The sequence below is a fragment of the Pteropus alecto genome, unplaced genomic scaffold, assembly GCF_000325575.1.
Source record: "Pteropus alecto unplaced genomic scaffold, ASM32557v1 scaffold270, whole genome shotgun sequence".
In the NCBI taxonomy this organism is placed as follows: Eukaryota; Metazoa; Chordata; class Mammalia; order Chiroptera; family Pteropodidae; genus Pteropus; species Pteropus alecto.
Genome location: NW_006430735.1, coordinates 2822329 through 2845287, shown reverse-complemented (window position 1 = coordinate 2845287; position 22959 = coordinate 2822329).

Below are 22959 nucleotides of genomic sequence, written 5' to 3'. Positions count from 1 at the left end.
GAATGAATAAGATCAAATGAGAAAAGTCTGATTTTAATTAGGGGGTCCTATTCTTTAGACAAAAAGCTAATTTTTACTGTGATTAGAACTGCAGTAGAAAAACTGAAGTAAGAATCAGCTCAATTGTTGTCATTTCCAACAATGAATAATGCAATTTGTTTTTTTAAACACAAAGTAAACCGTATTCCAGCATAGAGAGAAGAGCTGAAAGTTAAATATGTGACTAGATTCTCCCACTATGAATTCCACATGAATGTAAAGATTAGGAACATTTCATTTAAGCAATAATTTCTGAAAAGAATATGTTTGGGTATGAGTTTATTATTTTGGTATGAGTTTGGGTGTGATTTATTAATTATGTGAGGCTTAGATAAATAATAGAATAAGATAATATTTTGAGGCTTCATCTTTCAAACCAAACTCACCACTCTGAATGCAAAGAGTTTGTTTATTTATCTTCAAAATAAGCCTATTTAGCTCCAAGAACCTATTAACCAAGTGCCTGGCTTATTAAAATGTGGTTCAGAAGAGGATAATAATGCAATAATATAATTTACTAATAGATGTATTATTAACTAACAAACTGCCATTTTGCACACATAGCCCATTTAATCCTCATCACAGCCCTTGAACCATCATTTCTCCATTTTAGTGAGGAGGAAACTAAGATCTTGAGAAGATAAGTAACCTCTTGTCTCACAGCCAGCGGAGTAGAAAGTGATGTCATCTTCTGAGATAGAATTAAGGGTATTTTGAGATTTAAGAATAGAGTAGGGAATTTAGGGCAGTCTTGAAGGACATGCCACAACTTATCAACAAGAAAAGACTACAGGAAGGTCAACAGAAATTATTCAGCTTTAATATTTAATAGACCGGAGCAGCATGTATTTTTTTAAACTTATTGATCAGTTTCAGAAAGAGAGAGACAGAGACGGATTGAGAAATACAAGGTTGGAGACCGGCAAGGCAGAAAGGAAGAGTTGGGGTGAGAGAACAGAAGTGAGAAGCATGTCAAATAACAGAAAACTAAGAAAAAAATATTTTCATGCAAAGAGGAAGTTCTTGTAAATTTGGTATGCCGGAAGTGAGAAGGATTTGTAGGAGGACAAGAGAATATGTAGTGCTATTAGGTGAATAGAAAGCTGGAGATATTTACAATGAGATATACTTAACTCTGCTTCAGTATCTTTCAGTCTCTGAGTTACTGCAATTAGGAGACCTAGTGTTACTGCAGATCATCCACTCCCCAAGATCCTCAGGGCCCATCTATAACTTGAACAAATAAAATGTACATATTAAGTATCTGGCAGCCATGAGAATGCCCCCACAGCCCTCCTCCTCCAAGAAGTGTAATAGATCAACCACCCTTTAGGAAATTCATCAATGCATGGGGCTGAGGGGCTGAGGGGCTGAGGCCGAGCCTCCTGCAGGCTCCTCCCCGAGGCTGTGTGTAGTGGGGATACCAAGGCAGAGCCATTCCTGGAAGATACAGCCTCCTTGGTGGGCCAACTTCAGTTCAAGGACCCCTCCATACCTACACTGCATTAAGGCTGCCACCCACCCTTCTCTCCTTCTCTCCTTCGCTCCTGGTCAGACTTGTATTTGAGGTCACAGCTCCCCTGGGCTTCCCACCCCCTTCCTATTTCCTTTCCTCAGGTCTTTCCCCTAATAAAAACCCTGGCATATTTAATCTCATCTTGGCAGTTGCAGCTCAGAGGATTCAAACTACCACAAAGTGTTTTACTATTTTTCAAATGTGTAAGAGTGCTGGTATAATAAACACAAAGACGTAAACATCTCACTAAATTCATAAGCAGTTTTGTTATGTATTTATATTCACATCTCATATGTCCACACTTCTTTTCAACCCTCCTGCTGTCATCCTACTCTAGATTTCTCCCATCTTTCACCCAGGTTATTGATTCCCCGAAGGGTCTCCCTGAATGTATCCTTGTTGTCTTCTCATCCATCCTCCACAAGGCACCCAAGAATGCTTACTAAATGCAAATCTTTAACAAACAAAATCTTTCAGAATTCTTTTCATGAATAAGCAGGACTCGATAGGATAAAACCATCTTGCAATCCTATTCTTTCTCCCATGGACCTCCAAGCCTGCATTTCTATGCCTACTGTTTCTGCATCTATGTGAAATGTTGTCCCTTCAGCCCTGCATGGCTGTTTCAGTTTGGAAGCCTCTCTGCAGGAGGTCTGCTTCCTACTCTGAGCCTTTGCACTTACTTCCCCACACCAGCTATTGTATTCAATTTCAAGTCATGTAAAGGTCACTTCCATAGGAGAAATGTCTCTCCACTTTTTCCTCATAATCCTTAAAAACTGGTAACTAGTTATTTTCATGAATCATTGTTTAACATTTAATATTTTTCTCCCTACTAGACTATCATCTCCATGAGAGCAAAGACTATATTTATTTTATTGATGGTTCAAAGCCTGGCCCCATAATAGTCACTTGATAAGGTTTTTTGATAAATGAATACGAAAAAAATTTCTTAATAGATACTGAAAAAGATGACAACTTTCATGGAAGTGCAAGGGATCCTTTTAAAAAAAAATTGTTTGGAAAAACTGTTTTAGTTCCTTAAAATGGTGACACTAAGGACAAACATAGACTTTCAAACATTTTTTTTCTCTCTCAAGGACAAGTTCAAGTATATGATTTAGCAAAAAGATGTAGGGAGCAAAAAAATCATAGCATGGTAGAGGCAGCATCAGAAATGTCAGAATTTTGTTTCTCAAGTACTAGTCCTTGATTTAAACTGTGAACCACGCATCAGGAAGAAAACTCAGAGGAAAAGACAGCATGTGTCCCTTCTACTCTATCCAATGCTAAGAAAATAGAAATGAAGACCAAGAAATGCAAATCTGAAATGAGCACTTTCCTCTAGGATAAGTTAAGTGGTTTAAGAGAAAGCTCCAGAAAGGGTAGTCTTTCCTTGTCTGAGCTGATGACATGCAAGGTGCTTCAAGACGAGATAGAAATCTGGATTTGAATGTGAAATACCCTTTGATTAAAAGTGGACAACTAATTTTATTTTTTCAAAACAACTTGCAGGCCAAGCCCTTTTGCTAAAATTTGCGTTTTGTATTATTTGATTTTCCTTTGCTCTCATCTCGCTTTTACTACTTGCTCTGCCCCAGGGTCTGCTCAACACCTGACTTCAAAGGGTTCTGACTACTGCTCTAAATGCCATGCATGCCCTTGACCTTAATTAAAAATCTCCCCTAAATCAGGGTTACGTTAGGTTAGGTTAGGTTAGCAAGTTTTCCAGCTCTTGACCTATGTATTGTCCAGAATGCCAATCCTGGCACCAGACATTGAGGCCAGGCCCCACAAAGAGCAAGTGGTCAGGGCTCCATGCCAACAAAGAATGACAGACCTCAAAATATTCCGGGCCCTTGCCAGATTTGCACAAACATAACCTATCATCTTACTGGCAGAAGGGTGTGATGAATGAGAACTCAGAGGACCAACAAAAATAGGATGTTGTCAGGACTAAAGAAAACTCAGACATCATGGAGCTTTGAGCTAAACTTGATGCCAATAGGGAATGCTGAGGTCCCACCCGAGATGTCTTGGTTGGCATGAGAAAGCTTCAGAAAGAGCCAATGGTTTAAATTTTTCCCTTAATTTTGGGCCGGAAATTCTTAATTCTAGGGAGGAAGTACAGCAAGGAGAAGAATGGTCTTCAGAGCAAGGCCAAGTCCTAGATTCTGATCTATGGGCACAACTGCCAAGTTTGGGAATGTTGACAACAAATCATCATTCTTATATTTGTTAACACGGCTTTGAAGCCTCATATCCAGCTCAGGGCTCTTGACCCGGGGCTCGGCACGGAAGATACAAAATAATAATAATAGAGACTGATTACAGAGGAATATGTCAATGAGTGTGACACTCGTGAGGATTATGCTTGGGAAATGAACTGTGAAAAGTGGGATATTAAAACTAGCAGTTGTCAGAATTCTTTTCCCCAAACCACACATGCTCCTGTTTAGTTTTATAATAAATATCAATTACCCAGCAGGAGAGGAAAGATTCAACGTCTATCACCAGACATCTGGCTTTGGAAAAAGCTTTGCTGAGGAGAACACAACCTGTGAGATTCGATTTGTGCAGCCTCCATTCTCTGATAGTCTCAGGTCGTCTTTCATCCAGAGAAAGAAATGACTTTGCTGTTTTATTTATAGTTATATTTACAGTATTGCATAACACTTTTTAGTTGCATAGCTTTCTCGACTTCCTTCTTTTACAACCAATGATCCCACTGAAATGTGAAATGTACCTAATATTAGCAACATACATTCATTCATTTATTCAACCATTGACACCTGCCACATGCCAAACACTGTCTGGGTGCTGGAGGTATAGAGAAGAATTAAGAAATAATTCTTGCTCCCAAGGAACTTAAAATATAATAAGGCATCAAACAATGGCGAAAAGAATCAATTGGGCAGGGAAGAGACATCTGCTGGTGTCTAATTATTCTAGCAATGAATTTATGATGTATCCATAGTAAGACCTTTGCCCTTTAAAACATTTGTGGCATTAAGTTTGCCTTACCACTAAAAATAAGCAGGTCAGAAACATGACATTTTCTCAAGCATAACTTAAGCTAGGCACCCCGATCCAGAATCCTCCAAGCTGTGTTTGTTCTCAAATCATGAACAATACTAAAGAGGATTCCAGGCTCAGCCACAGGCTTTTCCCAAACCAGTCGTCAACTATGAGTCTCTAATTCCTGGTGTGGAGTAGGTCGCCCAGTCCAGGTTCCTTCCTCCTTCATAACAGGTTCTCATTTGGGATGTCGCTATCTTTTTGCGTTAGCAGAACTCAATGAGAACCATCTCAGTCCTCTAACTTTGAGTCTAAAGAATCATCTCAGTCCTAAAAGTCTGACTCTAAACATAAAATTGTAAAGAGTTTGAATTTCAAAGTGAACGTGTTGGAGTCTCTACTACTTTCCTCCCAGAAACCTCTTTGGTCCCTCTATAAATCTGCCTCCGCTTTCCCAGTGACAAGTTCTGCATTCCAAGAATCTCAAGACTAGAGTGAATCAGAGAGTAGCCAGATGTTCCCCAGTCGTGTTCTATTTCTGAGTACATGAACATGACTTACCAGTTACATTTAATTCAGTGATTATGATGAGAATTAGACAGAACCTGATATCAGGAAGCGTTATCGACATGGACACTTACAGGTGGCCAAAAATGTACAAAGCAAAAAACCAAAAACCTGATTAAGCTCTGGAAAGCCATATTTATTAGTCATGTTTGTCAGTTATTTACCATATATCACTAATTACCATGCAGCACAACAATAATTGTGGCATTAAACTGCATTTAAATAATTTTTTGGAGATTTCTTCTCTATATGTATACATATAGAGATAAAGAAAAAGAAATATATAGACATGCTCAGGCCTCCCAGTTTGTCCCTGATCAGTTAATCTCTCTTCTTACAACTTTGAAGAACTAAAGGGTATGTGGCTCCTAAGCCGTCTGAGTTATTGTGGCTTTCCCTCACCCTACCCTCTATTTAACCACAAACAATCTGAGGCTCTTTCAATAAAACATTAGAGAGTCAAATGGCTGGGCATCCACTTCTAGGAATATGGCAGAAGTAATATTACCAAAGACCTTTCAGTATCCCACTACCTTTTACAACCTCCTCTTGGATGTGGGGCAGTTTCCACAGGTCTATCTTCTTTTAAAGGAGTTCCTGTCTGTCTCCACCTGGACCCATCCCCTTCCTGAATCAGAATTCTGGAATCCTCCATTGTTTCTCTTTAACCAGCACAGAGACAGAAAGTCGGAATAACAGGTGGGGAAGAAAGCACTGAGCTAGTAGGGCTGCCACAGCAGGTGATCCCAGGGTGAATCTGATAATGCATACTTGACTTATCTCACCTTTAAACCACCCCACTGAAACACTATAGACTTCCAGGAAAATCCACATGCCTGGGCCTCCTCTAGCCTCTGTCATGTTCATCCTCATTCTTTTCATTTCCTCTCTATGCCTTTTTCTTTCATTATCCCCTCCCAGGTGTTCCACTCTGTAATTATTCTTCACCCAGTATCCGTCTCTTGCTTCTGCTTTTGTCCACATTCAACAGCTGAATCTGTTAGCCAAGTATTACCACAACTAAATTTACAATAAAAAATGCCAAGAACATATCCAAAGGGACAACAACTTTGGACAAATCAATTTACTCAGCCACTCAGGGATACTCCTTTGGCTACTAGAATGCAAATTTTCTTCTTATAGCTGACCCATTCCTGATTGGAACCTTGATGAGTAAGGAGCCTTTATGGTTTCGCAGCTAAATGGAAGCATTAACTCAAGTTTTACAGAACCAATTTCTTCCCTGCTGAATGGTGCAGAATTCTACAGTCTTAATCAGGTAGCTATGTGATCTTTGAGCAGATTCCAAGATCATTTTTGAGGGACATTTTGCCCTATCTCCAAGCATACCCATGACTAATCTCTATTCAGGGCAGGTCAGCCTCTCAATTTTTATCTTCATCTCACTTTTTACGTCTAATATCAACTTGAATGATATCTCATGTGCTATCTAAAGTGTATGAATCCACAAGATGAAATAGCAGCACTTTAATGTCTCATGAGAGAGCTTGCCAGCTCTAGCCAAAAACAGTGCTAGAAACTTCTGTTTGAGAGACCTGCAAATATCTTGTGGCTCTTGGTTTCCTTGATCTATTATTTTTTCAGATTCACCATGAGTTTAAAGAAAATTAAGCATACTTTCAAATGTAATTTATAAACTATAGATATGTGCTAATTAATATATTAAAGAATGAGAAAAAATAAAAATAGATGCTCTGTTGTTTGCTTCTTATCACCCAATGGATTATGCTGTGTACCATTCCACATCGAAGACGCCTGCTTCCATGTACAAGGGAAATCAGAAGAAAACAGTGCTATGCCTTCCCTTAACCCGTAACAGATGGCCCTGTCAGGCCAGCCCCATCTTTCCTACCTTTACTTTTTCATTTGCCCAGTTACTTTTGGTCTCTCTGTTTGCACCCTCTGCCTTATGCTATCATCTTTCCTTTTTATATAAAATAAAATAAAATACAAAGTAACTGATGGAGAATTGGATGGAAAGATCAGATAAGAAAAATTACAAATGTACCTCCACATCTGGTTCATTAGGAAAGGAGTGCACTCTTAGGAAGAAGGGAGCTCTAGAGAGAAAAGAAATGTTAAAAGACTCTTCTTAAACTACAGATTTTGGAGTAACAAAAACCTTTCTTCCACCTTCTCCGTGTAGAACCTTTTGAAAGTTTTCCAGGAATGCTGAAGTGAAAGCTCTACCTTGCGGTAGCTGATTCCAGACAATGTCTTTATACTGTAAGCAGAGACTACCAACGGTAGGGGTGCACAGTGCACAGTGCGTTGTGTGTAGAGAATTTAAAAGCAATAATAAATCCTAGTAAAAGTCATTTTGATTTTTATTATCATCGTACAATTTCATTTTTAATGTCGATGGTAAAATACTCCTCCAAATCATCGTTAGGCTAAACAATTGCTGTTATTATTGTTGAATTTTAATAATAATAATATGTAAACTTCAATTTAGTCATTTTTATTACTTATCTTTTAATAAGCATTATATTCTACGTGAAATCTAATTCAGAGAACTTCCAGTTATATAATGGGACCCTACATACCCAGCCTAAGCTATATGCCTTCATTTTTAAAGTTAGTTCTTAACAGTTCAGAAATATTCAAGTTTGTATCTGTGTCACCAATCCCTATGCTACTATTTATTTCTACAGTTAAAGAGATTCTTAATAAGCAATGATAGCCCAGTGATTGTAACAACAATTAGCAGAACATGAATTACATCAATTTGGTCATTCTAAATGATTATGTGGAATTTAATTGTGTCTAAAATTTAAATTCAAGGGTGTGCAAACTGAGAGGTATGATATTTTTGTTCGGTAAGTGCAAATTTTAGTTCACACAAAAATATTATACTGAATTTAAACAATATTCTTAAATTGACATTTATTAATAGTTTTATTTTGTTTTAACACCAGAGAATAAATAAAAAAAATAATGATTAGTACAGATCATTGCACAATACTTATTGGAAGTCATTTTGTTACATAAAGGATAGGAATGTTAAAAGTGGTCCCCTCTGGGTGTCAGATATACCAGGCATGCTGCTGATTACAAATGTTGCTCAGGGATGGGAGACGGTCACTATCCCTAGTGTCAAGGATCATTTTAAGCCACGAGCACTATCATGTGATCCTGTTTTCTTCTCTTTCTCTGCCATTCCCAACAAATTCACTAGTCAACATGATTCAGTTCATATCTTTAAACCAATGCCCTTTCGGTCAATCACTTTCCAGTCTATTACTTTCTTTACCTCATTCCTAAAAACAAATTTTTAATTTCTCTTTTTCATTCAATGATCTGTGCTATTATATCCATCTGTGTACTGATTACTCTCAAATTTATATCTCTGACTTTCACCTTCCCCCTGAACCCCTGACTTATATACCAACTCCTTATGCCACAGCTCTATCTGGGTGTCTAACAAGCTTATTAAATTGATTATGACCAAATATGATTTAACATTCTTATACTATCTACTTTTTCCCCAGGAGTCCCCATTTCAGTAAATGGCATCACTCTTCATCAAGTCATTCAAAACATGACCTTGATCTTTCATTACTGTCTTTCTCCTATATCCCACATCCAGTCCACCAGTAAACTCTGAAGAGGCTGAACCTTCTATATCTAACCCAAAATCATTCAATTCTCATTCCTTCCCTGGCTACCATCTGAGACCCAGTTTCTTCTCTTACCTGTTTTCCCTCTTTAGTCTCTTTTCCATAATAGTGTCCTTAGCAAGCTTTATAAAACATGAATCATCTTAGATTACTCACCGGAGCAAAACACTCTAGTAATTTTCTTGCAGATTTACAATAAAACCCAAAGCCCTTATGTTGGCTCACAAACACTATATAATTTGGCTCTAGTTGTATTTTTTTACATCTTTTCTCACTTTCCCTTATTCACTTCACTTACTCCAGTCACACTGCCTTTGTAGCTATTCCTTCAATACACCATTCATCTCCCTGTCTTAGTCTTTTTACACTTGCTTACCCCTTAGCTTGGAAGACTTGTCCCAGATTTTCCTCTGACTTAGCCCACATCTCTCTAGCTCATTGCGCACATGTTACCTTTTCTAAGATTCTTTCCCTGAAAACACTGTGTTATATATAATAACACAGAGGGACACTCAATTGTTTTGCCTTGATTTCTTTTTCTTCAGGGAAGTTCTTAATATCTGACATATTACATATTTATCTCCCACATTACAATGTAGTCTCAAGAGGGCAAGGACTTTGCCTATGCTGCCCATTGCAGAGTCACCAGAGCTAGAAGTGGTACAGAGAAGGTGTATAAACAAATGAATTAAATTAACAAATATATTAAATTAACAAATGAATTAATCTACTCAACTTTGATACAAATCCAAGTCTGTGCTCTTTCTTGATCACCAGTCCTCAACTCCTATCTGGTAATTAAGAAAACATCCTTGCCTTTTTTTCTGCCATCATTGAGTTCCATTCTCAAAGTTGCCCAAGAGAAGAAATAATTGTTCATCAGAGGGCACCTCTGGGGAAGAGGGGGTGAGGTTGGAGGTAAGGCAGAAGCAGAGCCAGGCTACCCACCTCTCAGTGTCTCCAGTAAGTAGTCTCTGCTCTCTTATCTTGCTCTTGAATCATGGAATTCAATCATGGAGACCTTGTGCTCCATCCTAAAGGATAAATCTCCTCTGGATCATATACATGTCCTCAATTTTTATTCGTTATTTCAAAATCTAAAAGGCTCTGAAATCCTAAAACATTTTTTTTTAATTAAGCTGACTCATTTGGCAGCAAAACATGACATGGCCTGGTATCAGGCTATTTATTGTCTTTATCACATGTTTTGTGAATATTCATACATTTTGGTAGGAGTCTTATTAATGTGTTTGATTACAGGATGATGCCCCCAACCTCCTTGGCACAATATACATAATTTACACTCTTACCTTCAAAAACTTGAAAAATTCAGAGTTCCAAAACACACTTGGGCCCAGTGGTCTTAATAAGGGATTGTGGAGCCTTACTCGATTTCTTAGCCAAACATGATGGAAAAGGAGGTCACGTGACGCAGAACTGAACAATGAAATGTCAGGGGAAATTTGCTTGAGCTTCTAGAGAAAATTTGTGCTTCCACAATGAAAAAGTAAAGCCTCCAAAGAGAATGGCATTACCCCAGTCCTTCCTTCCTGCTCAGGATCTCTGCTAACGATGTGATACCTGCCACCTTGTGACTATGAGAAGACAAAATCGAAGACAAAAAGCCAAAGAACTGAGGATGGTGGGGAAAAAAGGGAAAAGGATTAGGTTAATAATGATTCTGTTGAGTCTCCAAAAGAACCCTGGAATCAAGCACCATGCTTCTTTAAGTAAATAGTAAACTTCCCTGTTCATAAATCAGCGGTCATCAGATTTTCTGTTACCTCTCACAGATGGGATTAGCCAGGGACAATAAAATAATGTCTCAACAGGTGACAAGTAGGGCCCTCACTCAGCAGACCATAAAGTAACCTCTTCCTGGTGAAGAACCAAACAAGAGACCTATAATATGGGTCAGTCAACAGAAGACCCAGGTGCTGATCTTATCAGATTGCCAAGAAGAAAAAAGAAGGAATAACAGAAAAACAAGAGGATTTTCTTTGGCAGAGAACCAGAACACAGGCAGCTGGTGCTTATCATGGACACACTAAAGTTTATCACTGTTACGTGGTCACACCCCAGCTGACATAGTTCTCTGGAAATGTGCCATGGAGTGTGTTTGTATCTGTGTGCATGCATGTGTGTTAAGGAGTGCCCAGGTCAACACCACAGGTTATAAAACATTCTTGCCTGAACAGTCCTTGCAGACCTTTTCTGAACTTTTTGGTGAGTGGGTCTTCTCTACAGCTACCCTCCCTGCTTCTCTAAACTGCTTACAGAGATCCAAACTCCACATAGATGCTGCCATTCTTCTATCTATACTCTCTCAAGATTCTCCATGTTCTCTTCTCCCTTCTTTCTCCACTTTGGAGCTCAAAGATCTCGTTCCAGTCTTTCCTCTAAGCCTCAGAACACTGCCTTTCCACAAGATAAAGCCTACCTCCTGCTCCCTTCTCACCCTCAATCTCCTTCCCCATCTGACAATCCCAGGGAATGCTCAGTGTTCCTTAGACTCCGTTGTGGATAAAAAGATAAAGGAAGTTCTCGTTGGTCTAGGTAACTGACAAGAATCAGGGGAAGTGGGAGGGTAACCCCTGATCATACCTCTTGTTTCTAAATCCTAGCTTTTCCTCTATCCCATTCCTAGATTCCAACTTCTAATTAGTCCACTCAAGCTCAATCTTCTGCCTAGGGCTTCCCCACTCTCCTATTATTTTTGGACTCTTGGCTAAAAGTTCAAGTTTCCTTGATAATAATGAGATTGATAATGATGATAAGGAGGAGGAGGATAGTGATGATTTATGAACACTCACTCATCGTGAATGAAGTATAATATAAACTTTACATAGATTACTTCATTTAATTTTTACTTTATGAGGTAAGTACAACTATATTACTTTTATTTTACAGATGAGGAAACTAAACCTTAAAACTAGTCAGTAGCCTGACACCTCTGAGGTAGAGATGGATTTTGAAAGGGGTATAGGAGACAGAGATCATGAGCAATACCTCTTCTCTTCTACTCAGAGTTTAATCTTTTTGCCCCAACAAAGAAGATCTCATGTACCAGTATCAAGAGCTAAGGCAAACTGTCCTCCTGCCCTGCGGGTGAGTAATTTCAGAGGAAGGATGGTGAGTAAGATGCCATGTGCCCTCCTCTGTCCATCTCTAGCACCTATACCTTCTCCCTATCTCACCTTTGCATTAGCCTGGTGTTGAGTCGTAACTTCTGGCTCCTAGAGATCACTTCCTCATTCTCATTTCCCTTAAAGATGTGACTGAGGGGTCTTGAGTTCTTTCCTTCCCACCTTCCTTCATGACCTTCTTCTCCTCAATAGTCCTGTCATGGTCCTATCACCTCTCCCCTCCCCAATCATTCATGTCTCTTTCTCAACCTATTCCCCTATTTTAGTGGGTAAGGGCTGGCACAGAGGTGAAATTATCATGACTATAAAGGAATAGAAACATCTAGGTCTCTCATTTTCATGGATTTTCTCCACGACCATATACCTAAATTTGTTTTAGTGGTTTTCTTCTTAAAGAGGACCTTAACAATTGAATTAGTTTTAGGTCCTACAAAACCTAGACCTACTCCTGGGATGCTCAAGAATGAAAAGTGGTTATGTGTGGACCATTCTCCTCTCAAAATGTCAGGGCTCTGACGTCTATGTCTCACATGCCCATGCAGCAATTGTCACTGCTGTGCTTGTGGCTATGTCTGTGGTTCCTGGGATATCCGGGGGGAAACCACGTGCCACTGTCAGTGCAGCTTGGTAGTCTGGACCACTGCCCACTGCTGCCACCTGACCTGAGAAGGAAGAGATGAGAACCCAGTTGTGACCATGACTAATGAAACCATGACCTGAACAGGAAATTCAACTGTCCCTTTCATTTGTTACAACCCCGCTTCCTGGGTAATAAAGTCAATTTTTTTGCATCTCTCTGTGTATATATTTTTGATGTTATCATCCCTTAGGACTCTAGCCAAAAAATGTTTCCAGCATCCCAATTACTCCATCTCAGCAAGGATTAGGGAAAAAAATGAGGAAAACGAGAAAAGCTGAAATTGACACTCTAGTTCTTTTATTATGTAACGAAAGGATGATAATTCTGTGCAAGGCATTTTGCTTGGCACTAGAGGTACAGAGAAAGAAGATAACACACATACCCTTGTGGAGCTCACAAACTAGAGCCATGGTCTCCCAACTAGGTGCAGGCAGGTTTTCCAAAGGGAGACAGGCAAAAGCAGTTTTAAAAGAATCGATTTCTAGATTCTCAGTTTGTGTAAATACCATTTCCTAAACTTAGGAAATCTGGTTTGATCATGGTGATAAATTTGCCATTGACTTCTCCTCCATAAAAAAGAAAAACACAGCCTTTACCTGTCATTGAATCTTCCTATGGTTCATTGCCCTGGAGTATAAAAATTTGCAGACTGCCGGGGAAAAAAATTATTCAAAATATTGGCACCAATGTTGAGTGATCCAGTGACTGGGTAACAAGTCCTTTGTAAGCTGGGAAGCTCCCAGCATTAGACTCAGTATTGAAGGAGGATTTAATATAATTATCAACTGATAGACCATGAAAATAATTTTTAATAGCAAGTTGCAGTGTATTTTAAAAAAAATACCTCAAAAGGAATTCAAACAAATTGAATGACATTACTACAATAAAATTTTCCCTCCCTACATATTCAATCATGAAGTAGTCTCTAAGCTTATAACTATGCAAAAAAAAAAAAAATAGAACAATAATTGGTTCCAAACTTTATTTCCCACCAAGATCATTCATTCAAGAGTATATAAACTACTAGGGAAAAAAGCAGCTCTATCTTTCTCATTTAAGGAATATGTTTCCAAAAGATACTATTTGTGATTATGAATTACTTATCAAAATTTGTAATAAATGTTTTGTCCAACTGTGTACTATTAATCATTGTAATAATACCTTAATATGTACTCCTATTTATGGAAGCTAGAATGAGTCTTTTAAAACATAAACTAAATTATGTCACTTTCCTGTCCAAAGTACACTTCTAATGACTTCTCTTTACACATAAATAAAAATCCCAAATATTTATCATATTTAACAAAACCTGCATCGAGTCACTGGTTATATCTCCGACCTCATTTCTGATCCTTGTTCACTTCGCCCTGGTCACACTTGCATTCTTGATGTTCCAATAAGTTATAGCCACCCTCCTACCTCTGGGCCTTTTCACTCCGTGTCCCCCAGATAGTTACATGGTTCTCCACACACAAGGTTAATTAAGCCTCAATATTTTTCAGACAAGCCTTCCCATCATACTCTATCTCTTGTCTTCTCTCTACCCATTTTTTTAATGCTTCTCAGTCCTGACATAATATGTATTTATCTGTCAATGTATTATCTCCTCCCTTGGAACATGTGATCCATGAAAGATGAAACCTTATTTAATTTGCATGTCATTGAATCCCCAGTGTTTAGAACAATGCCTGGCCCATTGAGAAACTATAATGAACAATGAATTAGTTTACTACCAAGTCCAACTCTGAGTCTGAGTCAGCTTTCTCTCCCTCTTCCTTTACCTCAACCTGGGCGCCTGAAGGATAGACATTATTTTAACTGGTCCCTGGGTTCCATTTTCAAGATGCCTGTGGAAGAAATAGCTGTATAACACAGGGCACCTTTTTGAAAGAAAGAACCAAAGAGTGAAAATGGAGCCTAGAAAGTTTGGCAATAGCAGAAGTGGAAGTTGGATTTTGCAGCTCTGGCTGACATAGTTTGTTGCCCACTTAGTGGTCAGTTTCCCCTTTCTCTGTGTTAACAGCATCCTGATTTCACACAGGGTGGTCATATACCTTATATTGAAGAATAAATTATTGTTTAAGCCAATAATGGAGCTCCTGCTCCTCTTGGCCAAATGTTGTATTTCCTAGACACCTTTGCATGGGGCGGGGTTGTGGCGTGTGATCCAAATTGGGCCAAGAAGACAGAGAGAACTTTGCTTAGGCTTCTTGAGAAAGAGTTTGTTTCCTGAATAAAAACAAGAAACTCCAAATTATCCATAATCCTTGTTGTTTTGAATGTTGGTGTGAGGATGTGAGGTCTGGAGTTGTCACCATGGAGTTAGTCAACCATCTTGTGATGTTTGAGGAAAAACTATAAGGATTGTGAAGTAGAAAGAGAGAAAGAATCTGAGGCTATAATAACATTATTCGACCATTGAACAAAGTCTAGAATCATTGAATCTCATTTCTTCATAAGTAAATAATAAATGTTTATATTTATTCATTTTACAAATGTTTATTGAGTTCTGCTGTGTGACAGGCACTGAGATATAGCAGAGGTTAAAATAGACAAGGATTACTGCCTTCATGGAGCCTCTGTTCTAATTTGAAACCTCTGCCAGCTGAGATTTTTCTTCCTTTTCCATGGACAGAATTATTCAAGGGCAATATAATGGTGTCAGAACAGATTAAAACCAGGGCTCTTATACCACACCTTCTCTACCTCTTCTTGTTGAAGAAATGAATAAAAGGTCTGTAATAAGCGATGTCAGCAAACTTGGCAATTCCTGGAAGGGTAGCTGTCGGGTTTGTGGGACTGCAAGGAAGAGAGAAGAGGAGAAAGGGAGAAAGGCAGTGAGGCTCCCCTAGGCAAAGAACAAGAGCAAAGCATCTGATACCTCTCCAGACACACACTGGAGATTGCCTCAGCGTTTTCTAGAAGCTTGACCCTCTAGAAGCTTGGCTACCTTAGATCCAAGTACTACCAGTGTTTGTTTAGTGGAGAGGAGGGAATGCCCCCACTGCATGCCGCCAGTATATAAAATATCCCTGCCCTCCCAAACTCGGCAGCCCTTTCCTAAACCTGGCTGAGTGCACACTTCTTCCTGACAATCTTGCTTCTCAGGATTGCTACAAAGAGATCCAGGCCACCCTAACCCGAGTTTCCCTTTCTCTGCTCCCAAGAACACCTATTTCTATTTCCTCTTCTCCTTTCCCTCCCCTCCCCTCTGGACCCAGGAGTTGTTTTTCATTTTCTGTTCATTTTCCCCTTCATCGAAGGATGGTGCCTTCCTACAAGATGAAGTCCTATTCTCACCTCCTTCCCTTCATCCCTAGTCTCCTACTATTGAGCTCAGGGGATGCACAACACTCCTTAGATTTCATATGGATGATAAGGTAAGAGCATCTCTCAGTGAACTGGGTGGCTGATATTGGAGGGGGTGATAGAAAGGGAGACAGTTATATCTCTAATACCCAATCTTGCTACTAGTCTCCACTCCATTTCCCAACCTATCTCGAGATGGCAGTCTCCAACTGGAAGATTCATCTCAAAATCCCTGCCCTCTCTATGCCTTATGGGCTCTTGGAGCTGCTGGTGATGCAGAGATGAAGACTATACCTAACATTCTTGAGCACTTACTATGTGCTAGGCGCTTTTAGATATTCTATTTTATTTTATTATTAATTCTGCAGTACAACTCTATGAGGTAAATACTATTATTTCTATTTTACAAAAGAGGAAACTGAGGCTGAGAAAAGTTATGTAATTTTGCCAACAGCACACAGCTATTAAGTGACTCCGTCCTGGACACAGTGACTCCTTTGTATGAGAAGAAAGGTGATATGGTATTTGGGGCAAGGGGTTGGCCAGTTTGGGCCCTAGCCAGTTTGGGTCTTAGCACTTTTTCTCTCTCACAGAGTATAAGCCTCAGGCTGTACAAAACATCTCTCCTATACCGTCTTCATTAAGTAAAGCAATCGGTCCTCCTGCACCTTAGGTTAAATAATTATATGGGAATAAAGGCACATGCTTACCTCACACACCCTATCCTCATGCCTCTGAGCTTGGGCTACCAACTTGTCACTGTACCAGCAGCTTGTCCCCAACTTCAAGATTGTACTGTCATTAGATTGAGTCACAGCTCCAATATCCATCCATAATTTTCTCTCTGTCCTTTCCTCCAAAGGGGCTGCTTAGGCATCTGAGATTTCTTTCCACTCCCTCCCCTCTCCCTAATATCCCCTACCCTAATCTTTTCTTTCCTCCAAAGCCCTGCCATGTCATCTACCCCCTACTCCATGTCATCTACTTCCCCCTCCATGTCTTCTATCTCCGCCTCCCAATCTTATCCCACACTATTTCTGCCCCATCAGAGGGGAAGAGAAAGAGTAATTAGTAGAAGGCTTCTCTCAAAATCTAAAGGCTGTGGTTCTCTCCCCTCCCCCATGCCATGCAAAGTACATTTTCACTGGATGCTCATGTGGCTATGCCTGTGGCTCCTGGGCTGTACAGGGGAAAACCAAGTGCCGTTCACTGCCAGTACAGTCATGTAGGGTGGACAACCACCCACTGCTGCCACTTCATCGAAGTAAAGGAGGCTGAGATCGCAGCCTGGGGACAATGAAGGCAATAAAACCATGGTACCAACCAGGAAACCTCTATCCATTCTCATTCAAATCATGACTTCTCAAGTCCCTTCTGCAGGGGACACTGCTGCTTCCCACATAATAAAGATGGTCTTTTCATGTGTCTTTAGTGTTACTAGCCCCTGAGTGGGCTTTTCCTCTCTAAAGGATGTCTCCTTATCCTGAGTGCTCAAACCTGTGCTGAGATGGGGGAGGCTATGAAGAGGATCAGAAGAACTGAAATCAATATCCCACTTTCACTGCCATCATCTCATTCTTCAACAAATGTAGAGTCACACTGTTTCAGGCTCTCTTCTTGGCACCAAAAGTATAGAGAAGTAAAACCAGGCTGTTGAGGAAGGTCATCAAGAAGACACAACCCCTGGTTTGACCTGTGAGCCAGTCCAAGGTAACTGAAGTTTCCCTTCTTCTCCCCTGTGCTTGGAATGTTCCCTTTGCTTGAGTTTCCCATGCTAGGAGCTGCCCAAGGACACAAACTTGAGATAGTAATGTCTTGATGAAACTGGGTACATGACTGAATCCTATTAAAACCTCCTGTATATGTGACTGTTCCCCAGTTAAAGCCTCTATATAAAACTTTAAGATTTGGCAGGTGGACACAGAAATCTACTAGTCTTATGGCTCCGTAAGACAAGCCTTGAAAGTAAGTTTCCTTATTTATTAAACCTGCGACCTACCAATCTAGAGTGGTCTGCTTTTTCTTTGGTCTCTCCCTGCCCTTCATGTTAGGGAGCCAGTTTTAGATTATACCCAGGAAGCTTCTGAGAAGGTTTCAACCCAACACACACTTGCACACTTGGACACACACACACAGGCCCCAAGAATGCTCACCATCTGAAACATTCCATACACATCAAGGCACGTGCTTTGCCTCTGCTCAAGAACAACATGGGTGGTCTAGGGATCACTCTTCTGATTACCAAATATCATTTTAAAATATATCTATTATTATTATTTAAGCATGACAAGGCCGGCAGATCAGGAGATGACTACCATTGAAAAGATAGATCCAAGAGAAAGGGACATGCCATGCTATACCATGGGGAGCCACACAAAGAAGCACTGGGCTCAGCCAGGAGGCAGAAGGAGAGGGAGAGAAATAGATTAAGAGCTTTTTAGTGTGGTTTCTATGGGAAGAAATGGGTGAGCATGTTTAAGATCAACTGGCTTGAATAATTTTAGCTTGAATAATTTTAGTCAGCTGTCCTAAATGTCTGGTCTTGGCCCTGTGGTGATGAGGGTGGGTGGATAGTGGCCCAGAGTGAGAGACTGCAATAAAGGAGGTGGGCAAGGTCATGGGCCCTGAAGTGGTTGCTTTGCATATGAAATGCATCCTAATTTAGAGATAGCTTGTTGGCTACCTCTAAGCTAACCTGGAGAAGGGCAGGGCTTCCAGGGTCAGCAAAGCCCTAAGATGTCAAAGTAACAGAAAATAAAGGCATGATTAATACACACATTTCTTATACATGGCTAGTTTTCCTGACCCTTCTTCAAGGAAAGGAAACTGACATGTAATTCTTCTTCAGACTACTATGAAACTCCAGCCTGGGAATTCTTAAATGATGCCTCAGATCCTTCCTAGTATGCTAGAATCTCTATGTCACAAGCTCAGAAAGACACTTGTCATATTGTGAGAAATTTTTGTGGTACAAGTAATTGGAATCTGGGCAAAAGGTAGGCAGCAGCCTAATCACAGATCCATTTAGCGAAGCTCATTGCGTAAATCTGACTCACCGTTAGGGTTAGACTGACTGCACTCAAAGCAGTTTCACTTCCATGAGATTTGAGTGATTTTTCCAAGAATTAGTTATGGACCTGGAACTGGACACCCTGCTGATATCAAAAGAGAACCCTTGAGTTGTAGTAGCCTGTGATCAGCACCAGAAAAAACAGAAGAGTCTTTTGCTTTTGGAGAAGCCAAATTGAAGAAAAAGTAGCAAGTGTCAAAAGCAGGTGGTAATTCTTCTTGTAGCTTTCTAGTGTCTCCAGGGCTGGTCCTTGAGTGCAAGGCCTCTCTAGAGAACCATGAACCACAAGTGGAACATAAACTGACAATGTTTACAGCTTCCCAAAACCATAGGGAGAAATTTTTTATTCTACTGCCTCTGGGATCCAGTAGAAATGAACCTGCTTCTGACTCTAACATGAATGATCACTCAGCCCCTACTACTTGAAATCTATCATCATCTGTCCCAGGCTGACTTGTTCTCAATGCCTCTGGTAAGGAATTAAATGATCCACTTCTTCAGAATTAAATAGCCTAGCACTCATGATTTTTAGATGGTTCTCTTCGATTCTACAACAGGTACTTATTAAAATAAAAGACTCCTGGTTTCTTGATGCATGAGCAAAAAGAAAAAAAAATGATGCCAATATCCAATGTTCCCATTCTCTTCCACATGGGTCCAGTATGGAATAGTCTCTCAAGTCTAGCTATGCTTTCCCTCCAAATGGTAACGGCTTACACCATTTACCATATAATATTTCAGATTATGATTCCACTGACCAGGCCACCATCTTTTTCTGTCCTTGGAAGAACCAAAATTGTAAGATTGGTGTTCAGATCTTCATTCTAGTGTGAAGGTGCTAACACCAATGTAGCAGACCTGGTGTGGGATCAAGATTTGAATTTTGTAGTGTTGCTCCCTCCTCTCATCCTTACTTTTGCTTCCACTGTAACCATTACAGCAAAGCACTTGCTCCTCACAAATTTTTTCCTCTGAAGTTTGTTACTCCTTTAGACAAGAGTTAGCTTATTTATGTTGAAAACTCCATTTAAAAATGTATATTTAATGACAATACCTTAAAAGTTTTATACTACTGGCTTTGACATGTAGCCCATCACAAAATTCTCTTTACTCATAATACTAAGCCCAAACATACTCACTATCTTTTTCTGAACTTTTGCCTTTGGGAGAGAAAAATGGTAGCAATATTCCACACAGAAAAACTCCCTCAAATGAGTCTGACAACTTCTTTATTTTTACTACTCAAATCCCTAAAATACCATGATCACAAAGAGAACAGGAAAATTTTCAGAAATCTATACATTATTGAGTGATCTTTGTTTATTATTCATGAGATGAAATTGGGTAGGTGGAACTTTTAAACAGAAAACAGAAAATTAAAATAAAACTAAAAATGCATATGCGTGTATGTGTGCATTTAGTTTTCCACAATTTTTATTCAGATGCTGAATACACCCCACGTAAACTTCACAGGTTGTCTTTAGGTACCGAGAATAGCATAACTCACATGCTTTTTTATTTAATCAATAAATTATTCTTTAGAGCAGTTTTAGGTTCATAGCAAAATTAAGCAGAAATTACAGAGGGGTACCATATACCTCTTGTCCCCACACAACCACAAACCCCCTCTATTGAGGTTCCTGCACTACAGTGGTACATTTGTTACAATCAATGAACTTATATCGATGTATCATTATTACTCAAAGTTCATAGTTTACTTTAGGGTCCACTCTTAGTGTTATACGGTCTTTGAGTTTTGACAGATGTATAATGACATATTGCAAACATTCTAGTACACAGAATAGTTTCATGTTATAAAAATCCTCCTCGCTCTACCTCTTTATCCTACCTTCCACCAAGTCTTGGCAGCCACTGATTTTCTACTGTCTCCACGGTTTTGCCTTTTCCAGAATGTTATATAGTTGAAGGTATATAATATGTAGACTTTTTACGTTGGCTTCTTTCATTTAGTAAGAAGATTCTTCTGTGTCTTTTCATGGCTTCATAGCTAATTTCTTTTTAGCATTGATGAGTAGTCCATTGCCTGGGTGTACCACAGTTCATTTATCCATTCATCTACTGAAGGACATTTTGTTTGCTACTAAGTTTTGGCAATTATGAATAAAGCTACTATAAACATGTAGGATTTTGTGTGGACATACGTTTTCAACTCTTTTGAATAAGTGCCAAGGAGTATGATTGCTGGATCATATGGTAAAAGTATATTTAGTTTTGTAAGCAACCACCAAACTGTCTTCCAAAGCAGCTGTACCATTTTGCATTCCCACCAGCAATGAATGAGAGTTCCTGTTGCTCCATATCCTCAACAGCATTTAGTGTTTCCAGAGTTCTGGATTTGGGGCTTTCTATTAGATATGTAGTGATACTGCGTTGTTCTTTTAATTGGCAATTCTCTAAGGACATAAGATGTTGAATGTATTTTCATATGCTTACTTGCCCTCTTATTACTTGTATATCTTCTTAAGTGAAGTATCTGTTCATGTCTTTGAGCCATTTTTTAATCAGGTTGTTCATTTTCTTATTGTTGAGTTTTTTTATTATTTTTTTTTCAGTTACAATTGGCAGCCAATATTATTTTATATTAGTTTCGAGTGTATATAATAGTGGTTATACAATTATATAATTTATGCTGTGATACCCCCGATAAATCTAGTATCTTTAGTTTTAAGAGGTCTTTGTATATTTTTGGATAACAGCCTTTTATTAAATATATGTTTTGCAAATATTTTCTCCTAGTCCATGGTTTGTCTTCTCATTCTCTTGACATTGACTTTCGCAAAACAAGTTTTTTATTTTAATAAAGTGCAACTTAACAATTATTTCTTTCACAGATTATATCTTTGGTGTTGTATCTAAAAAGTCATCATCACGCCCAAGGTCAATTAGGTTTTCTCCCACGTTATCTACTAAGAGCTTTAGTTCTGTGATCCCTTTTGAGTTAATTTTTGGGAAGAGTGTAAGGACTATGTCTGCATTCATTATTTTGCTTGTGGATGTCCAGTTGTTCCAGCACCATGTGTTGAAGACTGTCTTTCTTCCATTGTATTGCCTTTGTTCAACTGTCAAAGATCAGTTGACTAAATTTATGTGGCTCATGGTATGTGATTCTTTTTATATGTTGTTGGATTCAATCTGCTAATATTTTTAAAGATTTTTGCCGCACCCTCTTTTTATGCCAGAATAGTGGTTCTTGACCAGAGAGTTTTAAAGTGTCTGGAAACATTTTTGATTGTTACAAGTTGTGGAGAGATGCTGATATTGACATCGAATAGGTGTCACGGATGCTTGGAAACATACTACAATGCACAGGAGAGGCCCCACAATAATTATTCCACACAAAATATTGTGCTGAGAATAAAAAGCACTGTGCTAGAATGTGTGCTTCTATTGTCATTATATGGCCTTATTTCTCAAAGAGAACACTGGAGATGGATCTTAGCAAAAGTGAAAATACTATTCTATATATCTTTATTCTCAAACTAAAATATATGTATTTCATTATTATTCTTAATTCACTCATATTTATAACTTAAATCAAGGCACAATGCTAATAGAGAATCCCAGCTTTCCCAGTAGCCGATGTTAACACTTCTTCCTCACATACTAGCAATTAGAATCACACTTCTTACATATGTTCAAACTGACCTTAAGAGAGGAGGAGATTGGAGCTACCAGTATATCATGTGTTATAGATCTATTTGCCAATTGCTTTTATTTATTGTGTGCTCTCTAAATTTTTATTTTATTGTGTGCTCTCTAAATTTTAGAAGCCAGAGCTCCTGCATATTTGTGCAGCAGAAACATAATGTGGATGATTTCGGAAAACATTAGTTAACTAGTAAGCTATTACTGGGTCCTTATCTTAGCATCACATATACTATTTTTGAGGCATTAGTGTTATTTTAGTTATATCTTCTCTTAAGTGAGAGGAATTGTTATTTTTCTTTTTGGCAAATCCCATGTAGAAGAAATGTTACCACATTCTATTAGGG